The following is a 13,865-nucleotide window of genomic DNA, read 5'->3' as shown; positions in this document are numbered from 1 at the left end:
TAAGTTATTTTGTATTTGTTTCAGGAAGCTGAGTTATTTATATTTTCTCCTGTTTTTAAAGCATTTAAAATGTCTCTATGGACCATTTTTACACTATTTTTTTTATTTAACTCTGATTTATTTTTAGCAGTGATTGTGAAGCTGTACTAATAAAGGAAAAAACAGTTTTTGAAAGAATGGTTCTGAGGTTCAAATTTGAAGCTTTTAACCAACGGCAGAGTCCCATTTTCATTGGTTTTCCTTACTAAAAAAGCAACATGTGAAATTGACCGATTTATTCTCATTAATTACTGGTAGTGACATTCGAGAGACCCAGATTATTTTTCCATTGCTATTCTTTAAACAGAAGGATTGTTGGACAAATTGATCTAATTGGAGTGTAAGGTTGGATTCTGATGTAAAAGATATAGCACACCTTTAGTGATAATTGAGAAAATTGACTGGCTTAGAAGTTTGATTGAAGAACGTGACCAGATAACAGTACATCATATCATCGTGTTTGATAGGAAATCATTATGATTTTTAATCGTAACATGACATAAAACAACGACTGACATGTCAATCAATCGAGTACTTAAAACTTAAGTTCATCTAATACCAGTTAATATTTTAAAGTTTAGAAAGAGATCAAACTTAAAATTCATGTATTCAGGAGCAGTGGTTCCATGGTCAACAGATTATACAGGAAATATTGATTTTAAACATTTAGCGTTTTAACTATAGAAACAAATTTCATGAAGTTTATAATTTAAAAGTACTTATGCACAGAAACAAGTTTTTTTCTATTTGTAAAAAGAACTCTGCAACAAAATAAACAATAAAAAATCAAGCAATAAAAGTTTAAGAGAAAACAAATGTTTTCACGTTATAATGATCTTTAAGCCCCCATCAAAGAGAAATGTGAGATTTCTGCAGGATTTTGGCTCTAAGTTATACAATGGTATCACAAAGGAGGCATCAAAAACATTAGTAAATTGACCCGCGGCATTCTCTGGCAGTAATTTGGTGTGGTGGGGTAATTGTAATGGTGTGGACCAATGCCAGCTTATTAATTCTAGTAGATTTCCCACATCTGATATCGAGGCCAAAATTTTTTTTCATCAGATTTTATTTCTTCATATGTTTGAAACAAAAAATGATATGTCTTAGATTTCATTATATGTGTTATAATAATGTTTTGATTGTTGACCTTTGTGAATGTTAGAAATACATTTGTATGTCTTTAACAATTTTGAAAAAAGGGGCTAAGAATGATTTAACAACTATGAAATTAAATATATTTTTTACTCTGTCTAGAGAACGTCTTTCTACAGAGATGTGATAGAAAAGTTTTCTTTAAACAGCCAGTTTGCCATTTTGAGAAGTCTAGAACATAACCCTTCAGACTACATTTCAATATTTTTTTCCTTTAATGTTAATAATTAAGAGATTTCATAATTGTGTTGTTATTGGGCTGAAGACTGTCACATTAGCCAGAGGTTTTTAAGGCCAAAGGCTAATATGACTGTCTGAAGCCTGAATGACAAAGCCATTATAAAAACTCTCATTATTGACAATTTTATTAACTAACATTGCAATATTAACAAAAAGACAATAACTTTTTTCACTTATTTTTATCAAAACTTAATGTAACAATCAAATTTGGCAAGAATAATGACCTTGTCTTCTGCTCTTCCTTAGGCTTTTAGTTATTTGTAATGCTAGATGTCTATTCTTCATGCACCTTCAGGTCATTTTCTTGTTTTGTACACTGTGGCCTTAGCTTTATTTTACTCAATGGAAGTTTTAGTTTTACTAATGTCAACATTTCTGAACCATTTAACCTTTTTTTTCTGTACATATCATCAGTTCTGTATAACTGTTATCCAGAGACAGCCTTTTCTGGTTTTGCCTCCATATACATGTAGTATGATTTCAAGATGGCTTCAAAATTTGGCGTCGGGCAAAAAAATCAATGTTTAGAGTATGACTTTCAACTATTCTTCATTCTGCCTCAGTTTAGTGTTCCAGCTGAAAGGTTGCTTTAATCTTAATAAATCAATATATAAAATTATCTGGAATGGTGTCCAGTTTTTCTGTGTGTAACATTCCAGGCTTCATAATGGCCGAGTTAAACAGCCAATCAGAATGTCGGAATCTGATTACCTCACTTAGACTTTTCTAGTAATGGTTGTGATTTTTCGTAATAGCCGAGTTTTCTATCCATAATGTCATGATAAACTTCTTATCAGCCCTGAATTTTATGTGTTAATGCACCTTATAATTTATTAGTTAATTAATGACTAAATTAAATGCCATTGTCATGTATATCATAATCCATGCAGACATGATAATGCAAACAGCTGGTATCATAGATTAGTGAGTTGTACTGGTTGGCATGTTTTGCTGTCTTTTGTTCATAATGATATCAGTGTCTTTGTATTAAATAATTTTCACTCTAATTTTACAAAATCAGTTTGATGTGAGGGCTGTCCATCTTCAAATGGTTAAGGTCATTGACTTTGAACAACTTACCGCTCACTGCTGAGGGTATAAAATGTTATCATTTTTAGCTCGAATTCTTTAGAGGAAAAAAAGAGCTATTGCCTGGAGTCATGTTGTGTTGACAGTGTCGATGTTGTTGCCATCTTCTGCCTATGAATGATCAGGCTTCAAAGTTTGACTTGTGCTTTTAAGATCTTTATATCTTTGGAAGATGTTTTATTTGAGACTAGAATATACAAAGTACTAAGCCTATTATCAGCACCTACGTAGATGTTTACAGTAAGATGACAGTCTTACAATTATATTTTATTTCATAATTGTAATTTAATACACCCACACTATCCTTATTCTTCAATATTTATTTATTATAACTTTCAAGAAGAATTCCTTTTTGTTTGATGAAAAATAGCTTCAAGAATATGATACTGAGTAAAGAATCAAGCACATCTTGAAGAGGAACACTCCTGTAATCCAAACAAATCCTCCACAAGTACATTTGGAAATGTTTTGACTTCTTTGAGAAGCGTATGTTTCCTTCAAATGATTGATAAAATCATATGTTTTTTGGCAATGTCTTATTTCGACATTTCACAGAAGTTTGGTTTAGTCTCGTTTAACGAAAGATTGTTTACTTTTATTAGATTGTGCAATCGTTACCGTGGATTGGCGCCAGGTCAGACTATCTAAACCTGACAATTTCAAAAGTAGTAAATTCTGGTTGCAAGTGTTGATGCTTATATTAAATCTTTGCATTTTTCTATGACTGTAGCATTAATCTACTGTTATTAGAAACAAGCTCTTGGGTATTGAACCAGGTTTCAGTGGATTTTGAACCTGGCTCCGAGGGACTTTGCTCGTTTTTCGATGACAGGAAATGTATCTCATTATACTAAAGAGTTGAGTCTTAAGATTTAACTTATGTCAGCCAGATAAAAATTATAGCTTTATATTGCAATAAATGTAATACCATACACCAAGAATGTAATCCCAAAAAAAATACTGGAAATATATTTTTTTCTAGTTTTACAACTAACTTAGAATTTTGCAGCAAATCATTAACATTTTATTTGATTTAAAGATGATATGCCCTGCTAAATTTTTGTTCAGAGCAGCTAATTGCTAAATTCTTGCAGATTTGAAATATCAGAATTTTAGGAACAGGAAAGTTAATTCTGACCTGAGGCTCTCTGTTGGTGGTAAAGGATTATCAATATTGCTACTGGAACTCTAATAGTGTCTCTGTCAACACAATTTTTATTTTTTCTAAGCAGATGGTAAGATATACATTAAACGTGTAGTTTTGTTTACCAATTGTAGTTGCTTTTATCATTTCTGTTGATAATTTGGCTTACATTACATGTTTCCAGGCATTCCACTCGGAAAACAGTTGTTAAGGCACTGTTGAGAAGGGATTGAGAGATTTTCCGCTTTATCAAGTGCTATGTAAACAATTGTCACACTTTTAAAGTATTTGTCAATAGGAAATTCTGTAACACAGTTCACGATCATAACAAATATCTGTAGTCTTGGATAAGAATGGCTCAATGAGTTTTAATTCTGATCACCGATCAGTAAATAAAATGTTAATAAAACACATGTAATACTTAATCAATGATACTAGTTATTAGTGCTTCATACTGCTTTACAAATTATTAACTCTGTAGAAAATGCATTAATTATAAAAAAGCTATATATTATAATAATATATTATTATCAACTTATATATTATAATAAATCTTTAAATTACAATAAACCTATATGTTATAATAAACCTTTATATTATAATAAACCTATATATTACAAAAAACCTATATGTCATAATAAACTTATATATTATAACAAACCTATATGTTATTACAAACCTATATATTAAAATAAACCTATAATATTAACACTATATATTATAACAAACCTTTATATTATAATAAACCTATATATTGTAATAACATATTAAAAAAACCTATATTTTATAATTAACTTATATATTACAATAAACCTATATATTATAATAATGACCTATATATTATAATAAACCTATATATTATAATAAAATATTACAATAAACCTAATGTTGTAATAAACTTGTATATTATAATAAACATATTTATTTTAATAAAGCTATATATTATGGTATTGCAATAAACCTTTATGTTATAATAAACCTATATATTTTAATAAACTTTTATATTATAAAAAACCTATATGTTATAATAAACCTATAAGTTAATGCTGATGAATGCTCCCGAATGCCTCTTATAACAAAGCCTAAGACACTGCCAAACTAACGAAGAATAGAAGAAATAATCAAATTTTAGTCTCAGACTTCTTGACATTGATTTCAATAACTTTTACAGTTATTGAAAACTTGATGTCAGTGTGAGGTAATGATATGAAAATATCCTAGAATTAAATTAAGGCTAAATAAGGAAAAAGTGAAAATATTTATTTTTAGTGTCAAATTTAGTTGTTATGATAATGAAGAACTGTATGTGTGATGTTGTCACTTTAGTGCAATTACTGAGTAACTCCTGTATCAATTTAAAAGGAGTTAACACATTACAGCACTAAGGTGAAGATGTGAGCAAAGTGATTGATGTGGTGGATGGAATGGGGGACGGATGGACGGATGTTCTTAAAGTTTTATATTTAAGTGGCTACTCTTATGTTCTTTGAGTCATAGTAGAGAAAAAGTAGCCACATAAGAACTTACTGAATGAATAGCATCAAAGGAAATTTACTGTTACCTATTGTTCCCATAGCCCCCTAAGTATCTATAAGTTTGTACGGACAGATGGATGGATGGATGGGTGATCAGACAGTAGACAAATTGGCAATGTTTTTCTCCAAAAAACATAAGAATAGTATCTTGTTATTCCTTACAATGCATCTTGTAATAACAAAAAATAGTTTATCATTGTGTAGGTGTGAATTAAGACTTTTAACCGACCTAAGTCATGTTTGGTATACGAAGACATTGATGGCAACATGTTGATTAATATTTGATGTTATAAAGTTTTGACAGGTTAAGTCATACTGCTCTTCATATATAAAGGAAGAAAAAGATCTGATTCCATCTTCGTTGGAACATTTCCATACGGTCTACTTAATAGCCAAAAGCCGTCTCTAGTAATAATCGAAAAAACCTTTATATAATTTCACGCTTTGTAGCAAATTTGATTGCAAATTAGTTGAACTATAAGGCTTCTGAATGAGATAAAATTATGATAAAATAGCTCACCTGTTAGAACTTAGGTACAAAAACAATTTGATGATTCTAACACGCCTTTTTACTGTAAAATCATAATTATGTTATTTATGTGTGATTTTTAGTTTTTTTGTTTGATTGTTAGGAAGTTAAAAATTGATATGTTATGCTGGTCATGTACTATAATAGATTATGTTTGTTTGTTTTGTTTTAACAATAGTTGGCAACAGTATTCAGACAGTCCCTGATATTTCCATTGAACTTGCAACTGACAATTTTGCCTGTTGCCTAATGCTTGAAGATTCTTTTGGGCTTTATGCTTTTTACTTTGCATAATTGATATGAAAACAAAATGATGGTGGAAGGAGAGGGGGGCATATATAAGGGCTATCCAGTGTTAATGATGGAGGAAGACATTGAGTGCCCCTTTGTAAATTATTTCAGCCAAGTGTCTGAGTAGAGCTTTAAAAGTTATTGAATACCATGAATTCTTTGATCAAAAGTCCTGCAGGTACATGTATTATTTTTTTCAAACCACTTACATAATATGAGCTGTGTCATGACAAAACCAACATAATGGGTTTGCGACCAGCATTGATCCAGACCAGCCTGCACATCCGCGCAGTCTGATCAGGATCCATGTTGTTCGCTATCAGTTTCTCTACTTGTTATAGAGTTGGTAATCGAACAGCATGGATCCTGATCAGACTGCGCAGATGCGCAGGCTGGTCTGCATCTATGCTGGTTGCAAACGCACTTTGTTGGTTTTGTCATGACGCGGCTCAATTATATTTTCAAATTAACTATTACACAATTTTTTTCGCAGTTAAAAATATTCATGTCTACAGTAAAATTTTAAAAGTACAGGGTGTTTAAGATTGACAGATATATTTTAAGGTGTGTAGAAATAGATTTTATTATTATTGTGGCCCATCTTGAATTTTTTTGGTGTGATATCAATCAAGGTCTACATATTGGTTAAAGTTTAATTGATAACATAATATAACAGGTGTTAACAATTATGATTGATTAACTGATTAATTAGATTGAATTATCATAAACTGTTTCAAATATCTACTGATTTATTGTAGTAAATTTGTAAGGAATTTAGACCTTTGATAGTAAATTGAGACTTCTGGTATTAAGGCCGATTTATAGGTTGCGTTGTAATAGTGACTAATTCATTTCTGTATGTAATGGACAGATAGTAATGTTCCAGAATATGGCCGATTTTATTTTAAACACATAACATATTCAATATTTGTGTATGAAGTTAATATATATTTTTTCATATAAAATAAAATCAATTAATTTCTATAATTTTTATTACATGTCCATGTATTTGTATTGAAGTAAAAAGCAGCTTTATTTATCAGCCAGTCTCTACAAATAGAAAATTATTGAAATGTAAAAGAATTTTAAAAAAATCTTAAACAGGTTGTGACAGGGATAAATTTTTCTTTCAAAGGGTATTAAGTTATATCGAATGAAGTATTTTTTATAAAATTAATTGATGATAAAAATATTATATTGCTTCCCTAACATTATGATTAAAAGTGTTATAACATAGAATGTCTCTGTTATTATGCCCCCATTTCGAAGAAAAGGGGGTATATTGCTTTGCACTTGTCGGTCCGTCGGTCCGTAGACCAAATGGTTTCCGAGTGATAACTAAAGAACCCTTAGGCCTAGGAACTTCAAACTTGGTATGGTGATTGGTCATGACAAGTAGATGACCCCTATTGATTTTGGGTCAAGGGGTCAAAGGTCAAGGTCACATTGACCTTGTAAGCAAAAACGGTTTCCGATCAATAACTAAAGAACCTTAAGGCCTAGGAACTTCAAACTTGGTATGGTGATTTGTCATGATCAGTAGATGACCCCTATTGATTTTGGGTTAAGGGGTCAAAGGTCAAGTCACATTGACCTTGTAAGCAAAAAACGGTTTCCGATCAATAAGTACAGAACCTTAAGGCCTAGAAACTTCAAACTTGGTATGGTGATTGGTCATGATCAGTAGATGACCCCTATTGATTTTGGGTCAAGGGGTCAAAGGTCAAGGTCACATTGACCTCTTGGGTAAAAAACGGTTTCCGATCAATAACAAAGAACCCTTAGGCCTAGGAACTTCAAAAACTTGGTATGGTGATTGGTCATGACCAGCAGATGACCCCTATTGATTTTGGGGTTAAGTGGTCAAAGGTCAAGGTCACATTGACCTTGTAGGTAAAAACGGTTTCCGATCAATAACGAAAGAACCCTTAGGCCTAGGGACTTCAAACTTGATATGGTGATTGGTCATGATCAGTAGATGACCCCTATTGATTTTGGGGTCAATGGGTCAAAGGTCAAGGTCACATTGACCTTCTTAGGTAAAAACAGTTTCCGATCAATAACTAAAGAACCCTTAGGCCTAGGAACTTCAAACTTGGTATGGTGATTGGTCATGATCAGTAGATGACCCCTATTGATTTTGGGGTCAAGGGGTCAAAGGTCAAGGTCACATTGACCTCTTAGGTAAAAACAGTTTCCGATCAATAACAAAACAACCCTTAGACCTAGGAACTTCAAACTTGGTATGGTGATTGGTCATGACCAGCAGATAACCCCTATTGATTTTGGGGTTAAGGGGTCAAAGGGCAAGGTCACATTGACCTTTAGGGTAAAAATGCTTTCCGATCAATAACTTAAGAACCCTTAGGCCTAGGGAACTTCAAACTTGGTATGGTGATTGGTCATGACCAGCAGATGACCTGTTGTTTTTAGGGTCAAGGGGGTCAAAAGGTCATGTAACATTGACCTTGTAGGTAAAAACGGTTTCCGATCAATTAACTAAAAACGCTTAGGCCTAGGAACTTCAAACTTTGTATGATGATTGGTGGTGACCAGCAGATGACCCCTATTGAGTTTTGTGTCAAGGGGGTCAAAGGTCAAGGTCACATCGACCTTGTAAGTAAAAACGGTTTCTGATCAATAACTTAAGAACGCTTAGGCCTAGGAACTTCAAACTTGGTATTGTGATTTTTCATGACCAGCAGATTACCCCTTTTGATTTTGGGATCAAGGGGTCAAGGTCACATTGACCTTGTAAGTAAAAACGGTTTCTGATCAATAACTAAAGAACGCTTCGGCCTAGGAACTTCAAACTTGGCATAGTGATTGGTCATGATCAGCAGATGACCCCTATTGATTTTGGGGTCAAAGGTCAAGGTCACATTGACCTTGTATGTTAAAACGGTTTCGGATCAATAATAAAAGAACCCTTAGGCCTAGGATCTTCAAACTTGGCATAGTGATTAGTCATGACCAGCAAATGACCCCTATTGGTTTTAGGTCAAGGGGTCAAAGGTCAAGGTCACATTGACCTTGTAAGTAAAAACAGTTTCTGATCAATTAACTAAAAACGCTTAGGCCTAGGAACTTCAAACTTTGTATGATGATTGGTCTTGACCAGCAGATGACCCCTATTGAGTTTTGGGTCAAGGGGTCAAAGGTCAAGGTCATGACCAGTAGATACTTGATAACCCTTATTAATTGTTTGATCACTGGGTCAGAAGTCATGCATAATTACCTTATCACATGAATAATTGGCTGCTGATAGGGGGCATACATGTTTTACAAACATATCTTGTTTAATATTGTTTTCATGTATATTGTACATCAATAGAGGAAAATGTTTCAGAACAAATTATTATGCTACCGTTTTAATCATTTCGCAACCTTTTAGCAATGATTTTGTGCATAAGTCACTCGCTCTTTAGAAAATTTACCTGTAAAAAAAACTTACACAAGTAAAGTATTTTTTTTTTACTCGTATATGAACAATAAATTTTAATAAGCAATAATTTTGTATGAGCAGATATATAGCTTTATAAACTTTAACACTGTTCAATTATGAAGGAAAACCAAATGCTGGTTCTTGCATTATCATTACAAACATTATTGTATCCTTAATATAAAATATAGTAGCAAGTGATTTTGTTACTTTTCAAAATTCTGGGCCATTTAAACATCTGCTTATCCCTAATGGATTTCACCTTATCATTGAATTGAGCCCTGTTTAAATACAATTGTAGAATTGATAAATATTTGACAGGGTATTTAAATACGTATTTGATTACCCTTCTGTTCTGTTTAGCAAACAAACACACATTGTTTTACTGTAATAGTTTTCAGATGTAATCAAAATGAAATTCGCTTATTCAAATAATGCAATTAAGGTGTCACTGGTATTTAAAAAATCTATTAAAAAAGCTCTTTATTTAAACAAGATATCTTAACAGTGTATTATATATTTATTTTCTATTTGTGTGATTTTATTTTTTATTTGACACTTACACTATTCTTGTGTAAGTTTTTAAGTGTTTTTTTTATACAGGTAAACAGTTGATTTTTGAACACTTTTGACCTTAATAAATTCTTCAAAAAAATAATCAGACGATTAAAAATTTCACTAGATAAACAGTTTTGAGGCTTTTCTGTAATGACCCAACTGTGTGGGAGATAAGATTTGCCCTTGTGTGTCCGTCCGACACACTATCTTTCTTTAATCTGACAAAGTATTGAAATGTAAGACAAGGAATAACCTCGGCCAGCACTTGGAAGCTTCTCTGATATCTGTGGGTTCAAGTCCTGCTTTAGATATTGAATTACCGTAGAACTCTGGTACATTGTAAGTCACAGTTGATGGGACTTGCGTTAAAACTTCGACACATCGGGACTTCATCTCCATGAATCAGTCACATTTTAATGACAAAATTTCCAGTTATCATCATTAGCAAATAAGTTACAAAAGGCATAACAACAGGAAAAGGAAGGGGGTCAATAACTATACCAACTTATGATAAATTTATCCCATGTGATTATCACAGGACACCAGGTCCAACAAAACTTAATTGTACTGTTGTTTATTGTTAAATATAACTATGCCAATTTAGAATGAGAACATTTCAAGCATATTCTCACATAAAGGAACACATACAAAGGCTGTTAGAACAAATGGCTGTTAAAAATCAACACTTATCATACAAGTTCTTTACTGCTAGAAAAAATGTGAAAAATATCCTGAGGTCAAAGGTGTCAAATTAATTGATGGACTTTGACTTATTTAAGGTAAAATGTTCTTGAATTATTCTTTACAGACAACTTAAAAACCTTAGACCCATCAAAAAAAAACTCGACTCATAAAAATTTGACTCATATAAAGGTTTTAATAGGAAAATATTGGGACTTCCATTTTACTTTGACACTTCGAGAAAATTAACTAACGGTTGAAGTTCAACACATAGAAGTTCTTCTGCAGTCAGGAAAGTAGGAATTGTGAATATTGAATTTGTTACTTATTCTTTGAAGCTGTCTTTAAAACAAGTATGTCGGAGTTATTTTATATTGTTTACTTAAAATACTTACCAAGTGACTAAGACAGTAGGAATCATTGCTAGTATTTTGTACCTGTTTCACTTAGCATTCCATTTGATGAATACAAAGTTCGTATGAACTCTTGTCATTTAATTATAAGTAATGGTAAGAATATTATTCTCAAGGTACTGTCTTAAACAAGATGCAATGTACGCCCACTTAAAAACATGCGGAAGACTGGAATAAATAAGGAGATTATAATGAAATTACCTCACTAGAAACTCTAGTTAGGAGACAATCATAAAAACTCCCACAAGAAAAACAAAAGCCTAAATAAAACAGTTACAACTTTGTAATTCATATATTTAGTTTTACAAGTTTGAACTCTGATGATATTGTTTGTACTTAATTGCCCATTATTTCAGGTTTTTTGCCAAAAGAATTTTAATGCAAATTTAATGGTTGCTTTGCCCCAGGTTTGAAAATAGAACAAACCTTTTTACTTCCAGTGGTTTCTGTAATGTACTTATTCTGTTTAAAAATTTAGGATAGTCCATTTAGTAGCCAAAGGGTTTAACTTTAAAGCATAAACTGCTGGAACTGATAATGATAAGCCTTAACCAATGGTTATATAAAAAGACAGATACATTCTGTCTAAGCTCTGTACTGTCGGGAGCCAAATTATTACATTTGATATTGAAATCTCTTCAATTTTGAATGCACACTTCCAAAGTCAAATCAGTGCAATTCCATTATATGAATTCAGCAATGTGAAATACTAAATACTAATACTAAAATTGGTCAGCCAGGAGTGTAGAAGTACGGTCTTTGACCAATGGTCAGCCAGCAGTGTAGTTAGATAGATAACTAACTGTCTTAGACCATTTGTCAGTCAGCAGTGTAGAGCACTGTCTTTGACCATTGTGTCAGCCAGCGGTATAGAATACTGTCTTGAACATCATTCTGGCAAGTTTCTTACCCTATCTATGGAGATAAAGTAAGTGTTACCTTCCTGGTTCAAGTAAAGGTTCTAACAGAAGGCCTGCAATTATTTCCATTTAAATTATAAGATGCCCATTAATAAAATTCATGCAATTATAGAGGGGACATGCAAGCAAGGTTAGTCATCTAAGACTGCAAGAGATTCTTCTGCTGGTTTAATTATGATTTGATTTCTTTGTTGTTGCTTTTTATGATAAATGTGATGCAAATAAGGGTTGTTTCAAATGTTTTTAAAATCAGATAATAACTTCTTAAAAGGATAGGTCTAAGAATATAAGAAGCATAATAAATAGGGGTTGAAAGTTTAAAATACATGTGTTTTGAAGGTTAACCAATTGTAACAGCCTCTCAGATGTCTTTGTTTCTTCTTTGATAGCACCATTTTTCATCATGAATAAAGTAATTACCGATAGTTTAGGAAGCATGATGTGAGACTTTCTAGCAATTTCAGAATAGATTCACTGCTTCTCTAATAGCAGAAAACTTTGCATGAATATTGTGCTACACTGTAATAAACTTTGTCACATGAATGTTGTGCTACACTGTATTAAACTTTGTCCACATGAATGTTGTGGTACACTGTATTAAACTTTGTCCACATGAATGTTGTGGTACACTGTATTAAACTTTGTCCACATGAATGTTGTGGTACACTGTAATAAACTTTGTCACATGAATGTTGTGGTACACTGTAATAAACTTTGTCACATGAATGTTGTGGTGCACTGTAATAAACTTTGTCACATGAATGTTGTGGCAGACTGTATTAAACTCTGTCCACATGAATGTTGTGGTACCCTTTATTAAACTTTGTCCACATGAATGTTTTGGTTCACTGTATTAAACTTTGTCCACACGAATGTTTTGGTTCACTGTATTACACTTTATCCACATGAATGTTGTGGCACACTATATTAAAGTTTGTCCGCATGAATATTGTGGCTTACTGTCTTTGTCCACATGAATGTTATGGTACCCTTTATTAAACTTTGTATTATGAATACTGTGGTACACTGTATTAAACTTTGTTCACATGAATGTTGTGGTACACTGTAATAAACTTTGTCACATGTATGTTGTGGTGCACTGTAATAAACTTTGTCACATGAATGTTGTGGTAGCCTGCATTAAACTTTTTCACATGAATGTTGTGGTACACTGTATTAAACTTTGTCACATGAATGCTGTGCTACACTGTATTAAACTTTTCCACATGAATGCTGTACCTCACTGTATTAAACTTTGTATCTGAAATTTATTTTCTATCATTAAAGAAGTTGCTGTATATATCATATACCCTTATCCTACTGGTGGCATCAATACAACTAGTGCAGACGAAGATCTGCCATCACTGTTAGCTATTCAATCAATTGTTATTTTGAAAATTCCATAAAATTGATGAATGGTTTTGTCAAAATTGAAAAATATACAAGTCCATTTAAGATATTTAGCATGGTAAGAGTTAATGAAAGGAGAAGTGTTGGGTTAGGGGTTAAATTTCTTCCTTCATATCATAATCATATTAATCTTCAGGGGAGGTTGGGTATTATTTATAAATAATGTTATTACAATAAAAATGTAGAAAAATAATCAGCATATGTATTTATTAGTGTTACTTAATGTTAGATTTGATCTTTAGGGACTTAAGTTAATAATCTAATTAAATAATGGATTAAAACCATGCCATGTGCTGATTTAAAGTATATAGAGGTGTTGCCAAATGTTTCACATTCATTGTTTTGTATGGTAATTTAATTATCACATTTTAAGACAGCAATATTTATGTTGGTTTTAGTTTTCTAGGCCACACATCATG

This window comes from Ruditapes philippinarum, unplaced genomic scaffold, assembly GCF_026571515.1.
Source record: "Ruditapes philippinarum isolate M1 unplaced genomic scaffold, ASM2657151v2 ctg1785_1_1_1_1, whole genome shotgun sequence".
NCBI classification, from domain to species: Eukaryota; Metazoa; Mollusca; class Bivalvia; order Venerida; family Veneridae; genus Ruditapes; species Ruditapes philippinarum.
This window is presented reverse-complemented; position numbering follows the sequence as displayed.